The following is a 5,025-nucleotide window of genomic DNA, read 5'->3' as shown; positions in this document are numbered from 1 at the left end:
CAGATCACAGGATGCTTTCGTGAACGCGCACGTAGAAATTGCGCGAACATGGTGACAGCTTTTTGTCCCCCTCCCATCACCCCCTTCATAAAATTCATTCTTCTTATTGTGCACTAGATGGAGACAAACAACTATTAATGGTTATCGGCCTTAATTGAATTGTTTACAACGTGTAGTGACGTGAGCCACTAGAGGGCAGCAAATATCTACTCAATATAAAACTAATACTGTACCAACATCCCAGCTGGCCTGCTACTTTTGGATAGATCAAGGTTTAGTTTACCTTCTAAAAAAACACAATTTCAAGCTACTGCAACGTTTCTAGCCATGGGGGTGGACAAAATAACAGGAGCAGTCCAATGCATCATCACTGCAAACTTTGTAAAAACCACAACATTTTAAAGAGAGCAAAACAAACACTTTTCTGACACAGTCTTTGTATATGATTTATTTATGACTAATAGAGTTGTAAAGTGATATGCAATCTAGATAGAAAATAATCCCCCATAATGAAAATAAAAATGAAGCAAGTAGCCACAAATATTGCCTCTCAGTTTAAGTTCAGCCCACAAGTCACTGGTGTCACTGAACTGCAAAATCTATTTGTGATCTGTTTTCTAGTACACAACAAGTGTGTTTATATTTGTGTGTGTGAGTACATGAGTACAATGTGGGTTTGTGTCTGTGTGCATATGCATGCATGTGCTGGTTTGTTTGTTTATAAGAGTGCATGTGTTTGCATAATGCGTGTTTTGTGTAGTGCCATTTGTGTGCAGGTGATCCTGGGGCCGTGGTGTTTTCTGCGGGGAGAGAAGGAGAGGGATAGGAGAGAGGCCCAGGCAGCTGGATCTGGGATAAACAGACATTACCCTGCTGTGTTCTAATTTACTGCAGAGTGGGAATTAAACTTTAAACTTGTCCCGCCCCTCTTCAGTCCAATACTCCATGTTTCTGGCCATCAACAACCACTTGCACAATGTGTGTTATTAAAGTATTACTCCACCCAAAATCAGTCTTTTTGGAATCATATTCACACCCCCTGTATAGGCTTGAACGGTGGTTGTAAAAACATTTTGTCTTCTATGACGAGACACAGCTTCCGCAAGAGCTTTGGATTTTTTGAGGGCAATAGTACAATGTGGAAGCAGCTCTATTCTGGCAAACTGATGATTGTTTGGAACATACTGGGTTTATGGATGGACAGTTGAGCAGTGAATTATTGTGCACAAGTGGTTTGAAATGCTTCTGTGTATGTTTGGTTTTTGCATTTTTTTTTTTTGTTTATTGCATTTCATAGTTTTGATAGCACAGCAGAGTAGTCTGAAGCCAAAATCCAGGAAATGTTATACTTATTTTTTTATTATTATTCGTGATTAGTTATAAATTGTTATTGGAGATGGTTCTGCAATATTTATATCTGCCAGATGACATTGTCATTAAAAACTACTCTTACATTGCGTAATTATGAGTGCAAGACTAATTCACATTGCACATATCTAATCTGTATGACCAGAATAATTACTGAGTTAAATATGCAACACGATCTTGCCAAGAGCTTTCTCTCACTGGAGGTTTACATAAGAGAATGACATGTGGCTTTCATATAAGAATTAGTCAAATTCCTCATTTCTGCAGTCAAACTCAAACAGGTTGGCTTCTCTCTCTCTCTCTCTCTCTCTCTCTCTTTCTCTGCTCTGATGTTTTGAAACCACCAGGTCCACCACCTGGATGAGTGGATGACAAACAAACTGCAAATTTTCCTTCCAGTAACTGACCAAATAGATATTTATAACCAGCTGGTCACCTCCCCCACCCACCGGGCCCCCCTCCCCTTAGCCACGGTTGTGAGAGCCCCCTTTAAAGACAAGTTGTGTCACTTCTGGCTTTGTTCTTAAACAAAGAGAACTGCCCCTCATCTGCCCGTAATTGGGCTGATTCTTGGAATGTGCTTAATGTCTCCGCCCGGGCACATTGTCGTTCCAACAGACAGGCAAGGATTGCTGGGACATGGGAGATGAATGAGTGGAAGTCCATCCACCCATCTTTGTTCTTGTCCATTTTTTGTTCTTTTGCTTTCATTTTTCTTTTTATTCATTACCTCCTTTCTTTTCACCTCGGTTGCACACCTCTCTTAGCCACCTATTTTTTCAGGATGGAGGATCTCTCCATTGAAATAAAGAAATTCTTCACTCACTGCAAATGGAGCAGTCTGCCAATTGACTTTACTGGTTCTGTTTGGTTTCTCAGAGCTGCACCACCTCTCTAAGGTGGGGTGGTGGGACACACTACAAGGCCGATCCGCGGCACATGTCACTAGCAGTTACTGAGGTGATGTTGAACATGGGCAGATAGCTGAGAGGGGATTGGGGGGTGTTTGTGCATTGTTACTAAAGGGAAGCAATCTAGAGAGTTCAAACTCCACTTGCAAGGAAGGAAAAAAATTTAAACAGTAGTTGGCAGGCTACCAAAAGCCTGAGCCCCTAATTGTTTTCATTAATAGCAAATAATCTCAAAGTGCTTACTCTGTATTCTGGGAAACATTATGCTGTTATGTCCAAGACGTGGACATCTGGGAAGCCTCTGAGGATTAGTTTAGAAATTTGTCTGTAGCAATCACACAAATGCAGGTGAAGAGTTTTAGGGCTTTTACACTCCAACCACAGGTATGTTAGTGTCTTTGTGGAAGTGTTGTGTACCTTTTGGTGTTTATGCAACCTTGTCCTCAGAGTCCAACCCTTTGGTTTTGGTCATGACTCATTTACTCCTGAATCCTTCACCTTTCACCCCCAGCTCCACTCTCCTCGTCGCTCACTAGCTACCCTGGATAAGTAAATACATGAGGTAATGTGTGGTTTTCGCCTACACCCCCAAAGCCCCCACCCACATCCAGAGGTGATTAAACTGGAGTGCAGCAGATTTAGGTGGGGATAGATGGGTGTGGTTTAAAAGGGTCCTAAAGAGGAGGAGCGGGTACTAGATGAGAGCAAATGGCGGGGAATTTAACAAGGCTGGTTTTGGGCAAATAGAATGGAAGGGAGGGGCACGTGCAGGTCACCAACAGGGTGGGACCTGAAGACAAGAGACATCACAGCCCTGGTTGGTCTGTCTGGGCTGGGTCTCCGACGTCCCTGCAGCTTGTAGCTGAGGTCAGGCCAGCGGCTCCACCTCCCCGTGGCTGTCTGGACTCCAGGTTCCAGGTGGGTGATTGGGGCTGTTGACTCTGGCACATGGCAGCCGTTGCCTGCTCCTGCTGCCTGTAACGATCTCCTCCAGGGCTACAAGACTCATTGTCATTCAGACTCCCTGCTACAATTCACAAGTCTGATATCACTCTGCACTGGAGCCTGTCTTGGGATGGGCTGCCTGACTGCTGTCCCTGTGTTTGTTTTTGTGAGGGAATGTGAGTTTGTCAAGAATAATAAGCCTTTATGTGTGGTGGTATTTTAATTACAATTTGTTCTTACGGGAGAGACCTCTTAATAATCCAGCCTATTGTTTGTTCTTGTGTCTGTGTTGCTGTCTCTTTTGTTATTTGACTTGAAAAACAAACAAAAAGACATAGTTCAAAAATTAAGTGTAAGAGTTCTATACAATCAAGGTTAAAGGAATAGCACAACATTTGAGAAAATACACTTATTTGCTTTCTTGCAGAGATTTAGATGGGAAGATTTTCTATGCATTTAATTTGAAGCTGGGACCAGGATAGATTAGCTCAGCTTAGTTTAGCACAAATACTGGAAACCAGGGGAAAACTGACAAGTTGAAGTTTTAAGGGGAGTTATGTGTGTATGTTTAAAATATGGCCACCCTATCTTCTCATCTAACTCTCTGCAAGAAAGCAAGTAAGCATATTTCTGAAAATGTCGAACACTTCTTTCAACACCCCAGCAGACCACTGCTTCCATGTCCAATAAAAGGACATGGAAGGAAATTTTTACAAGGTGGACAGGTCTGCCCACCTGGTTTGTGTCTACAGACAGAGGTCTTTCACTTGAGCAAAATACCTTGATGTGAGTGAGTCAGTGCCACTTCACAAGGGCTATCTTTAGACAATGAAACTAATCAGGGAAAGTCATCAATGCACGTGTAAGTTTTGCTGCGCTCTCCTCAGCATAACATAATAGACTACCCTCACTCCTTAACATGTCAGCCAGGAGGCAAAAGTATTTGTCCAAACATATTAGGAATTCCATTTGAAGAGACAAGAGCAATGCAGCGGGCATTTACAAGTTCAGAAAATAGGGTGGTGTGTAAAGTATAACTTGTGGGTGATGTTGAACATTTTGTATTTTAAGGCAGCCGTTTGGGTATCACTCACTTTCACCTTCACGTAAAAGTAAACTTGCTGGTAAAACAGACAGCCGTGGAGTGGAAAGTGCCAGGAAGATTAATGAGGTGTGTCTTTCCTCTCTTTCACACTATCCTTCTCTTTATCCCTCTGTTTGTCTGTGCGGGCTGTGGGTCCATGTGGGGTGGCCCGATGGGGTAACATGCTGAAGTAAACAAGTAGAAGAGACAGCAGGGTGATGTTACTCTCACTCAGCTTTATACACATCTAACAGGGAGCTAGTGTTACCTTGTTTAGACAGCTCATTTTCTCCCAATGCTGATGGTCAGTCTACACAGGTATCTATCATACTTTTCTCACAGATAAAATTTTGCCAAAAGTGAGATAGGAAAGTTATAGTTTGACATTTTGGGAAATACGCTTATTTGCTTTCTTGCTGAGAATTAGTTGGGTATATCTATACTAATTGGTATGTCCATCATTGATTAGGCTACAGCCAGCAACCTGTTAGCTTAGCTTAGCATGAAGACTGGAAACAACGTCATATGCTGGGTCAAAATTCGCATCCCTCCATACTTACTCTTGCTATTTTGAGTGCATAAGTGCGTTTACACTGACAATTATGGCAAAATGTAATGCACTCTGTGTACCCGGATGGTGTTGTCATAATGGTCAAAAAGTTGAGTGTGGAAAGCAGGACACTTCCCACCATCAATGGTCAACATCTTTTCTATGTA

This window comes from Micropterus dolomieu, linkage group LG11 (genome assembly GCF_021292245.1).
Source record: "Micropterus dolomieu isolate WLL.071019.BEF.003 ecotype Adirondacks linkage group LG11, ASM2129224v1, whole genome shotgun sequence".
In the NCBI taxonomy this organism is placed as follows: Eukaryota; Metazoa; Chordata; class Actinopteri; order Centrarchiformes; family Centrarchidae; genus Micropterus; species Micropterus dolomieu.
This window is presented reverse-complemented; position numbering follows the sequence as displayed.